General features: G+C 45.6%; 8 non-coding genes across 8 annotated transcripts; all 8 read right to left on the bottom strand.

The window, feature by feature from the left end:
- Window positions 1-1,648: 1,648 nt before the first annotated feature.
- Window positions 1,649-1,839, bottom strand: LOC130337658 (U2 spliceosomal RNA). The gene has a single exon (XR_008878507.1). It is a non-coding gene; the product is annotated as a U2 spliceosomal RNA (small nuclear RNA).
- A 2,086-nt stretch (window positions 1,840-3,925) lies between these two features.
- LOC130337657 (U2 spliceosomal RNA) lies at window positions 3,926-4,116 on the bottom strand. Its single transcript, XR_008878506.1, has one exon. It is a non-coding gene; the product is annotated as a U2 spliceosomal RNA (small nuclear RNA).
- Window positions 4,117-6,203: 2,087 nt separating this feature from the next.
- LOC130337620 (U2 spliceosomal RNA) lies at window positions 6,204-6,394 on the bottom strand. Its single transcript, XR_008878475.1, has one exon. It is a non-coding gene; the product is annotated as a U2 spliceosomal RNA (small nuclear RNA).
- A 2,094-nt stretch (window positions 6,395-8,488) lies between these two features.
- LOC130337655 (U2 spliceosomal RNA) lies at window positions 8,489-8,679 on the bottom strand. Its single transcript, XR_008878505.1, has one exon. It is a non-coding gene; the product is annotated as a U2 spliceosomal RNA (small nuclear RNA).
- Window positions 8,680-10,767: 2,088 nt separating this feature from the next.
- LOC130337653 (U2 spliceosomal RNA) lies at window positions 10,768-10,958 on the bottom strand. Its single transcript, XR_008878503.1, has one exon. It is a non-coding gene; the product is annotated as a U2 spliceosomal RNA (small nuclear RNA).
- Window positions 10,959-13,048: 2,090 nt separating this feature from the next.
- Window positions 13,049-13,239, bottom strand: LOC130337654 (U2 spliceosomal RNA). Its single transcript, XR_008878504.1, has one exon. It is a non-coding gene; the product is annotated as a U2 spliceosomal RNA (small nuclear RNA).
- A 2,097-nt stretch (window positions 13,240-15,336) lies between these two features.
- Window positions 15,337-15,527, bottom strand: LOC130337652 (U2 spliceosomal RNA). Its single transcript, XR_008878502.1, has one exon. It is a non-coding gene; the product is annotated as a U2 spliceosomal RNA (small nuclear RNA).
- A 2,090-nt stretch (window positions 15,528-17,617) lies between these two features.
- On the bottom strand, window positions 17,618-17,808 carry LOC130337651 (U2 spliceosomal RNA). Its single transcript, XR_008878501.1, has one exon. It is a non-coding gene; the product is annotated as a U2 spliceosomal RNA (small nuclear RNA).
- Window positions 17,809-19,627: the final 1,819 nt, after the last annotated feature.

The following is a 19,627-nucleotide window of genomic DNA, read 5'->3' as shown; positions in this document are numbered from 1 at the left end:
CAACCTATGGCGGTGATGGTTCTGCTCAGGCAGAGCAGTGCTGATGCTCCTCATAAAGCTGTCGCTGCTGTGAAGGTTCTAGGTGACATCACAAATCCCTATGGTTACATACACAACAAAGCTGGGTTGTTGTTGTTTACACTCTGCAAGGCCTGTGGAAGTGAGTGACATCATAGCACTGTAGTTCTGAGGGTTCTAGATGGATGCAACAATCTCCTGTTGCTTCTATGAAGGCCATAATAGACGACATCACCAAACAGCTCCATAGTCACATACACAGCAAAGGAGAGATGTTGTTTACACCTAGTGATGTCAGTGGTATTGAGTGACATCACAGCACAGTGCTAAGGCTCCTGGGCCTGGACACAGCAGCGGCTGCAATATCTCAACGGAGAATACGTTTATATATATGTGTGTGTGTGCGCGTATATATATATATATATATATATATATATATATATATATATATATATATTTCTCCGCCGAAATCACTTTTAAACCCATTTCCACCTTCTTTTTTTCCCTTCTCTTCCTCTTACTTTTTTTTCACGTTTTTTTACGTTTTTCTCCTTTTCGCCTCTTTTCTGGGCGTATTATTCTTCTTTTTCTTCTTTTTTTTCGTCTAATGCATACCCCATCAGTGCAGCAATGCTTATTCAATACCGCCAGCAGATGGAGACACTGGGGGATAATTTTCTAAGGATTTATACTGATTTTTCCTGTCTGAATTTGTCGCACAGAAAGTTGCAGGCCAAATATGTGTGACATTTCTGCGACTTTAGCTTCTAGAGCATTTTTACAACATTATACATAGGTGCTGAATACATAAAAAGCGACTGTTCAGCGACAGACAAGTCGCATCGGCTGAAAGTAGGCCAGAATGTCAGTCCATGTTGGAGCAGGTTTAGATACAGTCTAAAGTATAGATCTCAAAGTCTGTGCACAGAATTTAGCAAGGGCCTCGCACCTTCTGATGCATCAGGTAGGTGCACAATAGCATAGCCTAACCCTCTGTACTTTGGTCTATATTGATGCGGGACATAGACAGCCAGCTGATGACCAATCCATTAGTGCAATGGATGGCTGGAAGCATTTGTCTTTGCCTTTGCAATACCACAGAAGCAATGCATGGTCAATGTACAGCAATGACACACCTGTGTGAACAGCCAGGAGACCCCCCCCATGTTATGTTACATAGTTACATAGTTAGTACGGTCGAAAAAAGACATATGTCCATCAAGTTCAACCAGGGAATTAAGGGGTAGGGGTGTGGCGCGATATTGGGGAAGGGATGAGATTTTATATTTCTTCATAAGCATTAATCTTATTTTGTCAATTAGGAACATTCAGCACCCACCCGCTATCAAGGCAGCTGCCTATCATGTCATGCCCTACCTGCACAGGTGTGCTGGCTACTCAAATGATCCAATTAAGGAGGCCATTTAGTCAGCAGCAGCAGAAGTCCTGTGCCTGGACGCTCCAACAGCGGCCAGACACAAGCAGAAGCAGAAGCAGCAGAAGCAGCAGCAGCACCACCTTTTGTTTTTTGGCTGCAGCAGCAGCAGCAAGGCCCACAGGGCTGGCTAGCTGGCTAGCCAGCAAGCAGGTAGCAATGAAAGTAGGAATCTTTCTTTTTAACCCTGTAAGGGGGTGGTGCACTGTACCCGAAGATACTGCCATATCGGGTCAATGCATAGGGCGACGGAAGCAAGCTTCGAAATCGGCCCCCGTTCTCAAAAATCCATTTAATATATGGTCCCCAGATAGGGGACGTATCAGATATTAAACTGATAAGAACAGATACTACACTTGATCTTAGCCAAAAGGCCGAGAAGCGATAACCGTGAAAGGGGCGGGCCCAACAAGGTCCCCTTCATGGGCACTATCACTGCTTGCTGTCAGGGAGGCTGCCAGACAATTTTCCATGCACACTCTGGGCTGGGGGGCAGTCAACCACCAGTACACACAGCAGAACCTAAACCCATACCATTATTGCTAAGCAGCAAGACAGGGGCCCATTGCACTCCCACGGGGCCTTTTTAAATGCAATCCATAACCCGGATTTGCCAGGAACCCTTCTTACTCCTCCTACTTGCATGTGACACTGGGCTTAGGATCTGCATAGGAAACACACACACAAGCACACACCTACCTTTGTTGCCTGCAGATGCCTCCTTGGCTGTCCCCAAACGGTATCAAACCAACACCCACGGGAAGCTGTAAGCATAGAGGACATGCCTGCACCCCATTGGACTTACCTGTGTGGGTTAAATCCGGGTTATTTGACAACCTATGGCGGTGATGGTTCTGCTCAGGCAGAGCAGTGCTGATGCTCCTCATAAAGCTGTCGCTGCTGTGAAGGTTCTAGGTGACATCACAAATCCCTATGGTTACATACACAACAAAGCTGGGTTGTTGTTGTTTACACTCTGCAAGGCCTGTGGAAGTGAGTGACATCATAGCACTGTAGTTCTGAGGGTTCTAGATGGATGCAACAATCTCCTGTTGCTTCTATGAAGGCCATAATAGACGACATCACCAAACAGCTCCATAGTCACATACACAGCAAAGGAGAGATGTTGTTTACACCTAGTGATGTCAGTGGTATTGAGTGACATCACAGCACAGTGCTAAGGCTCCTGGGCCTGGACACAGCAGCGGCTGCAATATCTCAACGGAGAATACGTTTATATATATGTGTGTGTGTGCGCGTATATATATATATATATATATATATATATATATATATATATATTTCTCCGCCGAAATCACTTTTAAACCCATTTCCACCTTTTTTTCCCTTCTCTTCCTCTTACTTTTTTTTCACGTTTTTTTACGTTTTTCTCCTTTTCGCCTCTTTTCTGGGCGTATTATTCTTCTTTTTCTTCTTTTTTTTCGTCTAATGCATACCCCATCAGTGCAGCAATGCTTATTCAATACCGCCAGCAGATGGAGACACTGGGGGATAATTTTCTAAGGATTTATACTGATTTTTCCTGTCTGAATTTGTCGCACAGAAAGTTGCAGGCCAAATATGTGTGACATTTCTGCGACTTTAGCTTCTAGAGCATTTTTACAACATTATACATAGGTGCTGAATACATAAAAAGCGACTGTTCAGCGACAGACAAGTCGCATCGGCTGAAAGTAGGCCAGAATGTCAGTCCATGTTGGAGCAGGTTTAGATACAGTCTAAAGTATAGATCTCAAAGTCTGTGCACAGAATTTAGCAAGGGCCTCGCACCTTCTGATGCATCAGGTAGGTGCACAATAGCATAGCCTAACCCTCTGTACTTTGGTCTATATTGATGCGGGACATAGACAGCCAGCTGATGACCAATCCATTAGTGCAATGGATGGCTGGAAGCATTTGTCTTTGCCTTTGCAATACCACAGAAGCAATGCATGGTCAATGTACAGCAATGACACACCTGTGTGAACAGCCAGGAGACCCCCCCCATGTTATGTTACATAGTTACATAGTTAGTACGGTCGAAAAAAGACATATGTCCATCAAGTTCAACCAGGGAATTAAGGGGTAGGGGTGTGGCGCGATATTGGGGAAGGGATGAGATTTTATATTTCTTCATAAGCATTAATCTTATTTTGTCAATTAGGAACATTCAGCACCCACCCGCTATCAAGGCAGCTGCCTATCATGTCATGCCCTACCTGCACAGGTGTGCTGGCTACTCAAATGATCCAATTAAGGAGGCCATTTAGTCAGCAGCAGCAGAAGTCCTGTGCCTGGACGCTCCAACAGCGGCCAGACACAAGCAGAAGCAGAAGCAGCAGAAGCAGCAGCAGCACCACCTTTTGTTTTTTGGCTGCAGCAGCAGCAGCAAGGCCCACAGGGCTGGCTAGCTGGCTAGCCAGCAAGCAGGTAGCAATGAAAGTAGGAATCTTTCTTTTTAACCCTGTAAGGGGGTGGTGCACTGTACCCGAAGATACTGCCATATCGGGTCAATGCATAGGGCGACGGAAGCAAGCTTCGAAATCGGCCCCCGTTCTCAAAAATCCATTTAATATATGGTCCCCAGATAGGGGACGTATCAGATATTAAACTGATAAGAACAGATACTACACTTGATCTTAGCCAAAAGGCCGAGAAGCGATAACCGTGAAAGGGGCGGGCCCAACAAGGTCCCCTTCATGGGCACTATCACTGCTTGCTGTCAGGGAGGCTGCCAGACAATTTTCCATGCACACTCTGGGCTGGGGGGCAGTCAACCACCAGTACACACAGCAGAACCTAAACCCATACCATTATTGCTAAGCAGCAAGACAGGGGCCCATTGCACTCCCACGGGGCCTTTTTAAATGCAATCCATAACCCGGATTTGCCAGGAACCCTTCTTACTCCTCCTACTTGCATGTGACACTGGGCTTAGGATCTGCATAGGAAACACACACACAAGCACACACCTACCTTTGTTGCCTGCAGATGCCTCCTTGGCTGTCCCCAAACGGTATCAAACCAACACCCACGGGAAGCTGTAAGCATAGAGGACATGCCTGCACCCCATTGGACTTACCTGTGTGGGTTAAATCCGGGTTATTTGACAACCTATGGCGGTGATGGTTCTGCTCAGGCAGAGCAGTGCTGATGCTCCTCATAAAGCTGTCGCTGCTGTGAAGGTTCTAGGTGACATCACAAATCCCTATGGTTACATACACAACAAAGCTGGGTTGTTGTTGTTTACACTCTGCAAGGCCTGTGGAAGTGAGTGACATCATAGCACTGTAGTTCTGAGGGTTCTAGATGGATGCAACAATCTCCTGTTGCTTCTATGAAGGCCATAATAGACGACATCACCAAACAGCTCCATAGTCACATACACAGCAAAGGAGAGATGTTGTTTACACCTAGTGATGTCAGTGGTATTGAGTGACATCACAGCACAGTGCTAAGGCTCCTGGGCCTGGACACAGCAGCGGCTGCAATATCTCAACGGAGAATACGTTTATATATATGTGTGTGTGTGCGCGTATATATATATATATATATATATATATATATATATATATATATATATTTCTCCGCCGAAATCACTTTTAAACCCATTTCCACCTTTTTTTCCCTTCTCTTCCTCTTACTTTTTTTTCACGTTTTTTTACGTTTTTCTCCTTTTCGCCTCTTTTCTGGGCGTATTATTCTTCTTTTTCTTCTTTTTTTTCGTCTAATGCATACCCCATCAGTGCAGCAATGCTTATTCAATACCGCCAGCAGATGGAGACACTGGGGGATAATTTTCTAAGGATTTATACTGATTTTTCCTGTCTGAATTTGTCGCACAGAAAGTTGCAGGCCAAATATGTGTGACATTTCTGCGACTTTAGCTTCTAGAGCATTTTTACAACATTATACATAGGTGCTGAATACATAAAAAGCGACTGTTCAGCGACAGACAAGTCGCATCGGCTGAAAGTAGGCCAGAATGTCAGTCCATGTTGGAGCAGGTTTAGATACAGTCTAAAGTATAGATCTCAAAGTCTGTGCACAGAATTTAGCAAGGGCCTCGCACCTTCTGATGCATCAGGTAGGTGCACAATAGCATAGCCTAACCCTCTGTACTTTGGTCTATATTGATGCGGGACATAGACAGCCAGCTGATGACCAATCCATTAGTGCAATGGATGGCTGGAAGCATTTGTCTTTGCCTTTGCAATACCACAGAAGCAATGCATGGTCAATGTACAGCAATGACACACCTGTGTGAACAGCCAGGAGACCCCCCCCATGTTATGTTACATAGTTACATAGTTAGTACGGTCGAAAAAAGACATATGTCCATCAAGTTCAACCAGGGAATTAAGGGGTAGGGGTGTGGCGCGATATTGGGGAAGGGATGAGATTTTATATTTCTTCATAAGCATTAATCTTATTTTGTCAATTAGGAACATTCAGCACCCACCCGCTATCAAGGCAGCTGCCTATCATGTCATGCCCTACCTGCACAGGTGTGCTGGCTACTCAAATGATCCAATTAAGGAGGCCATTTAGTCAGCAGCAGCAGAAGTCCTGTGCCTGGACGCTCCAACAGCGGCCAGACACAAGCAGAAGCAGAAGCAGCAGAAGCAGCAGCACCACCTTTTGTTTTTTGGCTGCAGCAGCAGCAGCAAGGCCCACAGGGCTGGCTAGCTGGCTAGCCAGCAAGCAGGTAGCAATGAAAGTAGGAATCTTTCTTTTTAACCCTGTAAGGGGGTGGTGCACTGTACCCGAAGATACTGCCATATCGGGTCAATGCATAGGGCGACGGAAGCAAGCTTCGAAATCGGCCCCCGTTCTCAAAAATCCATTTAATATATGGTCCCCAGATAGGGGACGTATCAGATATTAAACTGATAAGAACAGATACTACACTTGATCTTAGCCAAAAGGCCGAGCAGCGATAACCGTGAAAGGGGCGGGCCCAACAAGGTCCCCTTCATGGGCACTATCACTGCTTGCTGTCAGGGAGGCTGCCAGACAATTTTCCATGCACACTCTGGGCTGGGGGGCAGTCAACCACCAGTACACACAGCAGAACCTAAACCCATACCATTATTGCTAAGCAGCAAGACAGGGGCCCATTGCACTCCCACGGGGCCTTTTTAAATGCAATCCATAACCCGGATTTGCCAGGAACCCTTCTTACTCCTCCTACTTGCATGTGACACTGGGCTTAGGATCTGCATAGGAAACACACACACAAGCACACACCTACCTTTGTTGCCTGCAGATGCCTCCTTGGCTGTCCCCAAACGGTATCAAACCAACACCCACGGGAAGCTGTAAGCATAGAGGACATGCCTGCACCCCATTGGACTTACCTGTGTGGGTTAAATCCGGGTTATTTGACAACCTATGGCGGTGATGGTTCTGCTCAGGCAGAGCAGTGCTGATGCTCCTCATAAAGCTGTCGCTGCTGTGAAGGTTCTAGGTGACATCACAAATCCCTATGGTTACATACACAACAAAGCTGGGTTGTTGTTGTTTACACTCTGCAAGGCCTGTGGAAGTGAGTGACATCATAGCACTGTAGTTCTGAGGGTTCTAGATGGATGCAACAATCTCCTGTTGCTTCTATGAAGGCCATAATAGACGACATCACCAAACAGCTCCATAGTCACATACACAGCAAAGGAGAGATGTTGTTTACACCTAGTGATGTCAGTGGTATTGAGTGACATCACAGCACAGTGCTAAGGCTCCTGGGCCTGGACACAGCAGCGGCTGCAATATCTCAACGGAGAATACGTTTATATATATGTGTGTGTGTGCGCGTATATATATATATATATATATATATATATATATATATATATATATATATATTTCTCCGCCGAAATCACTTTTAAACCCATTTCCACCTTTTTTTCCCTTCTCTTCCTCTTACTTTTTTTTCACGTTTTTTTACGTTTTTCTCCTTTTCGCCTCTTTTCTGGGCGTATTATTCTTCTTTTTCTTCTTTTTTTTCGTCTAATGCATACCCCATCAGTGCAGCAATGCTTATTCAATACCGCCAGCAGATGGAGACACTGGGGGATAATTTTCTAAGGATTTATACTGATTTTTCCTGTCTGAATTTGTCGCACAGAAAGTTGCAGGCCAAATATGTGTGACATTTCTGCGACTTTAGCTTCTAGAGCATTTTTACAACATTATACATAGGTGCTGAATACATAAAAAGCGACTGTTCAGCGACAGACAAGTCGCATCGGCTGAAAGTAGGCCAGAATGTCAGTCCATGTTGGAGCAGGTTTAGATACAGTCTAAAGTATAGATCTCAAAGTCTGTGCACAGAATTTAGCAAGGGCCTCGCACCTTCTGATGCATCAGGTAGGTGCACAATAGCATAGCCTAACCCTCTGTACTTTGGTCTATATTGATGCGGGACATAGACAGCCAGCTGATGACCAATCCATTAGTGCAATGGATGGCTGGAAGCATTTGTCTTTGCCTTTGCAATACCACAGAAGCAATGCATGGTCAATGTACAGCAATGACACACCTGTGTGAACAGCCAGGAGACCCCCCCCATGTTATGTTACATAGTTACATAGTTAGTACGGTCGAAAAAAGACATATGTCCATCAAGTTCAACCAGGGAATTAAGGGGTAGGGGTGTGGCGCGATATTGGGGAAGGGATGAGATTTTATATTTCTTCATAAGCATTAATCTTATTTTGTCAATTAGGAACATTCAGCACCCACCCGCTATCAAGGCAGCTGCCTATCATGTCATGCCCTACCTGCACAGGTGTGCTGGCTACTCAAATGATCCAATTAAGGAGGCCATTTAGTCAGCAGCAGCAGAAGTCCTGTGCCTGGACGCTCCAACAGCGGCCAGACACAAGCAGAAGCAGAAGCAGCAGAAGCAGCAGCAGCACCACCTTTTGTTTTTTGGCTGCAGCAGCAGCAGCAAGGCCCACAGGGCTGGCTAGCTGGCTAGCCAGCAAGCAGGTAGCAATGAAAGTAGGAATCTTTCTTTTTAACCCTGTAAGGGGGTGGTGCACTGTACCCGAAGATACTGCCATATCGGGTCAATGCATAGGGCGACGGAAGCAAGCTTCGAAATCGGCCCCCGTTCTCAAAAATCCATTTAATATATGGTCCCCAGATAGGGGACGTATCAGATATTAAACTGATAAGAACAGATACTACACTTGATCTTAGCCAAAAGGCCGAGAAGCGATAACCGTGAAAGGGGCGGGCCCAACAAGGTCCCCTTCATGGGCACTATCACTGCTTGCTGTCAGGGAGGCTGCCAGACAATTTTCCATGCACACTCTGGGCTGGGGGGCAGTCAACCACCAGTACACACAGCAGAACCTAAACCCATACCATTATTGCTAAGCAGCAAGACAGGGGCCCATTGCACTCCCACGGGGCCTTTTTAAATGCAATCCATAACCCGGATTTGCCAGGAACCCTTCTTACTCCTCCTACTTGCATGTGACACTGGGCTTAGGATCTGCATAGGAAACACACACACAAGCACACACCTACCTTTGTTGCCTGCAGATGCCTCCTTGGCTGTCCCCAAACGGTATCAAACCAACACCCACGGGAAGCTGTAAGCATAGAGGACATGCCTGCACCCCATTGGACTTACCTGTGTGGGTTAAATCCGGGTTATTTGACAACCTATGGCGGTGATGGTTCTGCTCAGGCAGAGCAGTGCTGATGCTCCTCATAAAGCTGTCGCTGCTGTGAAGGTTCTAGGTGACATCACAAATCCCTATGGTTACATACACAACAAAGCTGGGTTGTTGTTGTTTACACTCTGCAAGGCCTGTGGAAGTGAGTGACATCATAGCACTGTAGTTCTGAGGGTTCTAGATGGATGCAACAATCTCCTGTTGCTTCTATGAAGGCCATAATAGACGACATCACCAAACAGCTCCATAGTCACATACACAGCAAAGGAGAGATGTTGTTTACACCTAGTGATGTCAGTGGTATTGAGTGACATCACAGCACAGTGCTAAGGCTCCTGGGCCTGGACACAGCAGCGGCTGCAATATCTCAACGGAGAATACGTTTATATATATGTGTGTGTGTGCGCGTATATATATATATATATATATATATATATATATATATATATATATTTCTCCGCCGAAATCACTTTTAAACCCATTTCCACCTTTTTTTCCCTTCTCTTCCTCTTACTTTTTTTTCACGTTTTTTTACGTTTTTCTCCTTTTCGCCTCTTTTCTGGGCGTATTATTCTTCTTTTTCTTCTTTTTTTTCGTCTAATGCATACCCCATCAGTGCAGCAATGCTTATTCAATACCGCCAGCAGATGGAGACACTGGGGGATAATTTTCTAAGGATTTATACTGATTTTTCCTGTCTGAATTTGTCGCACAGAAAGTTGCAGGCCAAATATGTGTGACATTTCTGCGACTTTAGCTTCTAGAGCATTTTTACAACATTATACATAGGTGCTGAATACATAAAAAGCGACTGTTCAGCGACAGACAAGTCGCATCGGCTGAAAGTAGGCCAGAATGTCAGTCCATGTTGGAGCAGGTTTAGATACAGTCTAAAGTATAGATCTCAAAGTCTGTGCACAGAATTTAGCAAGGGCCTCGCACCTTCTGATGCATCAGGTAGGTGCACAATAGCATAGCCTAACCCTCTGTACTTTGGTCTATATTGATGCGGGACATAGACAGCCAGCTGATGACCAATCCATTAGTGCAATGGATGGCTGGAAGCATTTGTCTTTGCCTTTGCAATACCACAGAAGCAATGCATGGTCAATGTACAGCAATGACACACCTGTGTGAACAGCCAGGAGACCCCCCCCATGTTATGTTACATAGTTACATAGTTAGTACGGTCGAAAAAAGACATATGTCCATCAAGTTCAACCAGGGAATTAAGGGGTAGGGGTGTGGCGCGATATTGGGGAAGGGATGAGATTTTATATTTCTTCATAAGCATTAATCTTATTTTGTCAATTAGGAACATTCAGCACCCACCCGCTATCAAGGCAGCTGCCTATCATGTCATGCCCTACCTGCACAGGTGTGCTGGCTACTCAAATGATCCAATTAAGGAGGCCATTTAGTCAGCAGCAGCAGAAGTCCTGTGCCTGGACGCTCCAACAGCGGCCAGACACAAGCAGAAGCAGAAGCAGCAGAAGCAGCAGCAGCACCACCTTTTGTTTTTTGGCTGCAGCAGCAGCAGCAAGGCCCACAGGGCTGGCTAGCTGGCTAGCCAGCAAGCAGGTAGCAATGAAAGTAGGAATCTTTCTTTTTAACCCTGTAAGGGGGTGGTGCACTGTACCCGAAGATACTGCCATATCGGGTCAATGCATAGGGCGACGGAAGCAAGCTTCGAAATCGGCCCCCGTTCTCAAAAATCCATTTAATATATGGTCCCCAGATAGGGGACGTATCAGATATTAAACTGATAAGAACAGATACTACACTTGATCTTAGCCAAAAGGCCGAGAAGCGATAACCGTGAAAGGGGCGGGCCCAACAAGGTCCCCTTCATGGGCACTATCACTGCTTGCTGTCAGGGAGGCTGCCAGACAATTTTCCATGCACACTCTGGGCTGGGGGGCAGTCAACCACCAGTACACACAGCAGAACCTAAACCCATACCATTATTGCTAAGCAGCAAGACAGGGGCCCATTGCACTCCCACGGGGCCTTTTTAAATGCAATCCATAACCCGGATTTGCCAGGAACCCTTCTTACTCCTCCTACTTGCATGTGACACTGGGCTTAGGATCTGCATAGGAAACACACACACAAGCACACACCTACCTTTGTTGCCTGCAGATGCCTCCTTGGCTGTCCCCAAACGGTATCAAACCAACACCCACGGGAAGCTGTAAGCATAGAGGACATGCCTGCACCCCATTGGACTTACCTGTGTGGGTTAAATCCGGGTTATTTGACAACCTATGGCGGTGATGGTTCTGCTCAGGCAGAGCAGTGCTGATGCTCCTCATAAAGCTGTCGCTGCTGTGAAGGTTCTAGGTGACATCACAAATCCCTATGGTTACATACACAACAAAGCTGGGTTGTTGTTGTTTACACTCTGCAAGGCCTGTGGAAGTGAGTGACATCATAGCACTGTAGTTCTGAGGGTTCTAGATGGATGCAACAATCTCCTGTTGCTTCTATGAAGGCCATAATAGACGACATCACCAAACAGCTCCATAGTCACATACACAGCAAAGGAGAGATGTTGTTTACACCTAGTGATGTCAGTGGTATTGAGTGACATCACAGCACAGTGCTAAGGCTCCTGGGCCTGGACACAGCAGCGGCTGCAATATCTCAACGGAGAATACGTTTATATATATGTGTGTGTGTGCGCGTATATATATATATATATATATATATATATATATATATATATATATATTTCTCCGCCGAAATCACTTTTAAACCCATTTCCACCTTTTTTTCCCTTCTCTTCCTCTTACTTTTTTTTCACGTTTTTTTACGTTTTTCTCCTTTTCGCCTCTTTTCTGGGCGTATTATTCTTCTTTTTCTTCTTTTTTTTCGTCTAATGCATACCCCATCAGTGCAGCAATGCTTATTCAATACCGCCAGCAGATGGAGACACTGGGGGATAATTTTCTAAGGATTTATACTGATTTTTCCTGTCTGAATTTGTCGCACAGAAAGTTGCAGGCCAAATATGTGTGACATTTCTGCGACTTTAGCTTCTAGAGCATTTTTACAACATTATACATAGGTGCTGAATACATAAAAAGCGACTGTTCAGCGACAGACAAGTCGCATCGGCTGAAAGTAGGCCAGAATGTCAGTCCATGTTGGAGCAGGTTTAGATACAGTCTAAAGTATAGATCTCAAAGTCTGTGCACAGAATTTAGCAAGGGCCTCGCACCTTCTGATGCATCAGGTAGGTGCACAATAGCATAGCCTAACCCTCTGTACTTTGGTCTATATTGATGCGGGACATAGACAGCCAGCTGATGACCAATCCATTAGTGCAATGGATGGCTGGAAGCATTTGTCTTTGCCTTTGCAATACCACAGAAGCAATGCATGGTCAATGTACAGCAATGACACACCTGTGTGAACAGCCAGGAGACCCCCCCCATGTTATGTTACATAGTTACATAGTTAGTACGGTCGAAAAAAGACATATGTCCATCAAGTTCAACCAGGGAATTAAGGGGTAGGGGTGTGGCGCGATATTGGGGAAGGGATGAGATTTTATATTTCTTCATAAGCATTAATCTTATTTTGTCAATTAGGAACATTCAGCACCCACCCGCTATCAAGGCAGCTGCCTATCATGTCATGCCCTACCTGCACAGGTGTGCTGGCTACTCAAATGATCCAATTAAGGAGGCCATTTAGTCAGCAGCAGCAGAAGTCCTGTGCCTGGACGCTCCAACAGCGGCCAGACACAAGCAGAAGCAGAAGCAGCAGAAGCAGCAGCAGCACCACCTTTTGTTTTTTGGCTGCAGCAGCAGCAGCAAGGCCCACAGGGCTGGCTAGCTGGCTAGCCAGCAAGCAGGTAGCAATGAAAGTAGGAATCTTTCTTTTTAACCCTGTAAGGGGGTGGTGCACTGTACCCGAAGATACTGCCATATCGGGTCAATGCATAGGGCGACGGAAGCAAGCTTCAAAATCGGCCCCCGTTCTCAAAAATCCATTTAATATATGGTCCCCAGATAGGGGACGTATCAGATATTAAACTGATAAGAACAGATACTACACTTGATCTTAGCCAAAAGGCCGAGAAGCGATAACCGTGAAAGGGGCGGGCCCAACAAGGTCCCCTTCATGGGCACTATCACTGCTTGCTGTCAGGGAGGCTGCCAGACAATTTTCCATGCACACTCTGGGCTGGGGGGCAGTCAACCACCAGTACACACAGCAGAACCTAAACCCATACCATTATTGCTAAGCAGCAAGACAGGGGCCCATTGCACTCCCACGGGGCCTTTTTAAATGCAATCCATAACCCGGATTTGCCAGGAACCCTTCTTACTCCTCCTACTTGCATGTGACACTGGGCTTAGGATCTGCATAGGAAACACACACACAAGCACACACCTACCTTTGTTGCCTGCAGATGCCTCCTTGGCTGTCCCCAAACGGTATCAAACCAACACCCACGGGAAGCTGTAAGCATAGAGGACATGCCTGCACCCCATTGGACTTACCTGTGTGGGTTAAATCCGGGTTATTTGACAACCTATGGCGGTGATGGTTCTGCTCAGGCAGAGCAGTGCTGATGCTCCTCATAAAGCTGTCGCTGCTGTGAAGGTTCTAGGTGACATCACAAATCCCTATGGTTACATACACAACAAAGCTGGGTTGTTGTTGTTTACACTCTGCAAGGCCTGTGGAAGTGAGTGACATCATAGCACTGTAGTTCTGAGGGTTCTAGATGGATGCAACAATCTCCTGTTGCTTCTATGAAGGCCATAATAGACGACATCACCAAACAGCTCCATAGTCACATACACAGCAAAGGAGAGATGTTGTTTACACCTAGTGATGTCAGTGGAATTGAGTGACATCACAGCACAGTGCTAAGGCTCCTGGGCCTGGACACAGCAGCGGCTGCAATATCTCAACGGAGAATACGTTTATATATATGTGTGTGTGTGCGCGTATATATATATATATATATATATATATATATATATATATATATATATATATTTCTCCGCCGAAATCACTTTTAAACCCATTTCCACCTTTTTTTCCCTTCTCTTCCTCTTACTTTTTTTTCACGTTTTTTTACGTTTTTCTCCTTTTCGCCTCTTTTCTGGGCGTATTATTCTTCTTTTTCTTCTTTTTTTTCGTCTAATGCATACCCCATCAGTGCAGCAATGCTTATTCAATACCGCCAGCAGATGGAGACACTGGGGGATAATTTTCTAAGGATTTATACTGATTTTTCCTGTCTGAATTTGTCGCACAGAAAGTTGCAGGCCAAATATGTGTGACATTTCTGCGACTTTAGCTTCTAGAGCATTTTTACAACATTATACATAGGTGCTGAATACATAAAAAGCGACTGTTCAGCGACAGACAAGTCGCATCGGCTGAAAGTAGGCCAGAATGTCAGTCCATGTTGGAGCAGGTTTAGATACAGTCTAAAGTATAGATCTCAAAGTCTGTGCACAGAATTTAGCAAGGGCCTCGCACCTTCTGATGCATCAGGTAGGTGCACAATAGCATAGCCTAACCCTCTGTACTTTGGTCTATATTGATGCGGGACATAGACAGCCAGCTGATGACCAATCCATTAGTGCAATGGATGGCTGGAAGCATTTGTCTTTGCCTTTGCAATACCACAGAAGCAATGCATGGTCAATGTACAGCAATGACACACCTGTGTGAACAGCCAGGAGACCCCCCCCATGTTATGTTACATAGTTACATAGTTAGTACGGTCGAAAAAAGACATATGTCCATCAAGTTCAACCAGGGAATTAAGGGGTAGGGGTGTGGCGCGATATTGGGGAAGGGATGAGATTTTATATTTCTTCATAAGCATTAATCTTATTTTGTCAATTAGGAACATTCAGCACCCACCCGCTATCAAGGCAGCTGCCTATCATGTCATGCCCTACCTGCACAGGTGTGCTGGCTACTCAAATGATCCAATTAAGGAGGCCATTTAGTCAGCAGCAGCAGAAGTCCTGTGCCTGGACGCTCCAACAGCGGCCAGACACAAGCAGAAGCAGAAGCAGCAGAAGCAGCAGCAGCACCACCTTTTGTTTTTTGGCTGCAGCAGCAGCAGCAGCAAGGCCCACAGGGCTGGCTAGCTGGCTAGCCAGCAAGCAGGTAGCAATGAAAGTAGGAATCTTTCTTTTTAACCCTGTAAGGGGGTGGTGCACTGTACCCGAAGATACTGCCATATCGGGTCAATGCATAGGGCGACGGAAGCAAGCTTCGAAATCGGCCCCCGTTCTCAAAAATCCATTTAATATATGGTCCCCAGATAGGGGACGTATCAGATATTAAACTGATAAGAACAGATACTACACTTGATCTTAGCCAAAAGGCCGAGAAGCGATAACCGTGAAAGGGGCGGGCCCAACAAGGTCCCCTTCATGGGCACTATCACTGCTTGCTGTCAGGGAGGCTGCCAGACAATTTTCCATGCACACTCTGGGCTGGGGGGCAGTCAACCACCAGTACACACAGCAGAACCTAAACCCATACCATTATTGCTAAGCAGCAAGACAGGGGCCCATTGCACTCCCACGGGGCCTTTTTAAATGCAATCCATAACCCGGATTTGCCAGGAACCCTTCTTACTCCTCCTACTTGCATGTGACACTGGGCTTAGGATCTGCATAGGAAACACACACACAAGCACACACCTACCTTTGTTGCCTGCAGATGCCTCCTTGGCTGTCCCCAAACGGTATCAAACCAACACCCACGGGAAGCTGTAAGCATAGAGGACATGCCTGCACCCCATTGGACTTACCTGTGTGGGTTAAATCCGGGTTATTTGACAACCTATGGCGGTGATGGTTCTGCTCAGGCAGAGCAGTGCTGATGCTCCTCATAAAGCTGTCGCTGCTGTGAAGGTTCTAGGTGACATCACAAATCCCTATGGTTACATACACAACAAAGCTGGGTTGTTGTTGTTTACACTCTGCAAGGCCTGTGGAAGTGAGTGACATCATAGCACTGTAGTTCTGAGGGTTCTAGATGGATGCAACAATCTCCTGTTGCTTCTATGAAGGCCATAATAGACGACATCACCAAACAGCTCCATAGTCACATACACAGCAAAGGAGAGATGTTGTTTACACCTAGTGATGTCAGTGGTATTGAGTGACATCACAGCACAGTGCTAAGGCTCCTGGGCCTGGACACAGCAGCGGCTGCAATATCTCAACGGAGAATACGTTTATATATATGTGTGTGTGTGCGCGTATATATATATATATATATATATATATATATATATATATATATATATTTCTCCGCCGAAATCACTTTTAAACCCATTTCCACCTTTTTTTCCCTTCTCTTCCTCTTACTTTTTTTTCACGTTTTTTTACGTTTTTCTCCTTTTCGCCTCTTTTCTGGGCGTATTATTCTTCTTTTTCTTCTTTTTTTTCGTCTAATGCATACCCCATCAGTGCAGCAATGCTTATTCAATACCGCCAGCAGATGGAGACACTGGGGGATAATTTTCTAAGGATTTATACTGATTTTTCCTGTCTGAATTTGTCGCACAGAAAGTTGCAGGCCAAATATGTGTGACATTTCTGCGACTTTAGCTTCTAGAGCATTTTTACAACATTATACATAGGTGCTGAATACATAAAAAGCGACTGTTCAGCGACAGACAAGTCGCATCGGCTGAAAGTAGGCCAGAATGTCAGTCCATGTTGGAGCAGGTTTAGATACAGTCTAAAGTATAGATCTCAAAGTCTGTGCACAGAATTTAGCAAGGGCCTCGCACCTTCTGATGCATCAGGTAGGTGCACAATAGCATAGCCTAACCCTCTGTACTTTGGTCTATATTGATGCGGGACATAGACAGCCAGCTGATGACCAATCCATTAGTGCAATGGATGGCTGGAAGCATTTGTCTTTGCCTTTGCAATACCACAGAAGCAATGCATGGTCAATGTACAGCAATGACACACCTGTGTGAACAGCCAGGAGACCCCCCCCATGTTATGTTACATAGTTACATAGTTAGTACGGTCGAAAAAAGACATATGTCCATCAAGTTCAACCAGGGAATTAAGGGGTAGGGGTGTGGCGCGATATTGGGGAAGGGATGAGATTTTATATTTCTTCATAAGCATTAATCTTATTTTGTCAATTAGGAACATTCAGCACCCACCCGCTATCAAGGCAGCTGCCTATCATGTCATGCCCTACCTGCACAGGTGTGCTGGCTACTCAAATGATCCAATTAAGGAGGCCATTTAGTCAGCAGCAGCAGAAGTCCTGTGCCTGGACGCTCCAACAGCGGCCAGACACAAGCAGAAGCAGAAGCAGCAGAAGCAGCAGCAGCACCACCTTTTGTTTTTTGGCTGCAGCAGCAGCAGCAAGGCCCACAGGGCTGGCTAGCTGGCTAGCCAGCAAGCAGGTAGCAATGAAAGTAGGAATCTTTCTTTTTAACCCTGTAAGGGGGTGGTGCACTGTACCCGAAGATACTGCCATATCGGGTCAATGCATAGGGCGACGGAAGCAAGCTTCGAAATCGGCCCCCGTTCTCAAAAATCCATTTAATATATGGTCCCCAGATAGGGGACGTATCAGATATTAAACTGATAAGAACAGATACTACACTTGATCTTAGCCAAAAGGCCGAGAAGCGATAACCGTGAAAGGGGCGGGCCCAACAAGGTCCCCTTCATGGGCACTATCACTGCTTGCTGTCAGGGAGGCTGCCAGACAATTTTCCATGCACACTCTGGGCTGGGGGGCAGTCAACCACCAGTACACACAGCAGAACCTAAACCCATACCATTATTGCTAAGCAGCAAGACAGGGGCCCATTGCACTCCCACGGGGCCTTTTTAAATGCAATCCATAACCCGGATTTGCCAGGAACCCTTCTTACTCCTCCTACTTGCATGTGACACTGGGCTTAGGATCTGCATAGGAAACACACACACAAGCACACACCTACCTTTGTTGCCTGCAGATGCCTCCTTGGCTGTCCCCAAACGGTATCAAACCAACACCCACGGGAAGCTGTAAGCATAGAGGACATGCCTGCACCCCATTGGACTTACCTGTGTGGGTTAAATCCGGGTTATTTGACAACCTATGGCGGTGATGGTTCTGCTCAGGCAGAGCAGTGCTGATGCTCCTCATAAAGCTGTCGCTGCTGTGAAGGTTCTAGGTGACATCACAAATCCCTATGGTTACATACACAACAAAGCTGGGTTGTTGTTGTTTACACTCTGCAAGGCCTGTGGAAGTGAGTGACATCATAGCACTGTAGTTCTGAGGGTTCTAGATGGATGCAACAATCTCCTGTTGCTTCTATGAAGGCCATAATAGACGACATCACCAAACAGCTCCATAGTCACATACACAGCAAAGGAGAGATGTTGTTTACACCTAGTGATGTCAGTGGTATTGAGTGACATCACAGCACAGTGCTAAGGCTCCTGGGCCTGGACACAGCAGCGGCTGCAATATCTCAACGGAGAATACGTTTATATATATGTGTGTGTGTGCGCGTATATATATATATATATATATATATATATATATATATATATATTTCTCCGCCGAAATCACTTTTAAACCCATTTCCACCTTTTTTTCCCTTCTCTTCCTCTTACTTTTTTTTCACGTTTTTTTACGTTTTTCTCCTTTTCGCCTCTTTTCTGGGCGTATTATTCTTCTTTTTCTTCTTTTTTTCCGTCTAATGCATACCCCATCAGTGCAGCAATGCTTATTCAATACCGCCAGCAGATGGAGACACTGGGGGATAATTTTCTAAGGATTTATACTGATTTTTCCTGTCTGAATTTGTCGCACAGAAAGTTGCAGGCCAAATATGTGTGACATTTCTGCGACTTTAGCTTCTAGAGCATTTTTACAACATTATACATAGGTGCTGAATACATAAAAAGCGACTGTTCAGCGACAGACAAGTCGCATCGGCTGAAAGTAGGCCAGAATGTCAGTCCATGTTGGAGCAGGTTTAGATACAGTCTAAAGTATAGATCTCAAAGTCTGTGCACAGAATTTAGCAAGGGCCTCGCACCTTCTGATGCATCAGGTAGGTGCACAATAGCATAGCCTAACCCTCTGTACTTTGGTCTATATTGATGCGGGACATAGACAGCCAGCTGATGACCAATCCATTAGTGCAATGGATGGCTGGAAGCATTTGTCTTTGCCTTTGCAATACCACAGAAGCAATGCATGGTCAATGTACAGCAATGACACACCTGTGTGAACAGCCAGGAGACCCCCCCCATGTTATGTTACATAGTTACATAGTTAGTACGGTCGAAAAAAGACATATGTCCATCAAGTTCAACCAGGGAATTAAGGGGTAGGGGTGTGGCGCGATATTGGGGAAGGGATGAGATTTTATATTTCTTCATAAGCATTAATCTTATTTTGTCAATTAGGAACATTCAGCACCCACCCGCTATCAAGGCAGCTGCCTATC

The sequence above is a fragment of the Hyla sarda genome, unplaced genomic scaffold (assembly GCF_029499605.1).
Source record: "Hyla sarda isolate aHylSar1 unplaced genomic scaffold, aHylSar1.hap1 scaffold_502, whole genome shotgun sequence".
NCBI lineage: Eukaryota > Metazoa > Chordata > Amphibia > Anura > Hylidae > Hyla > Hyla sarda.
This window is presented reverse-complemented; position numbering and strand designations above follow the sequence as displayed.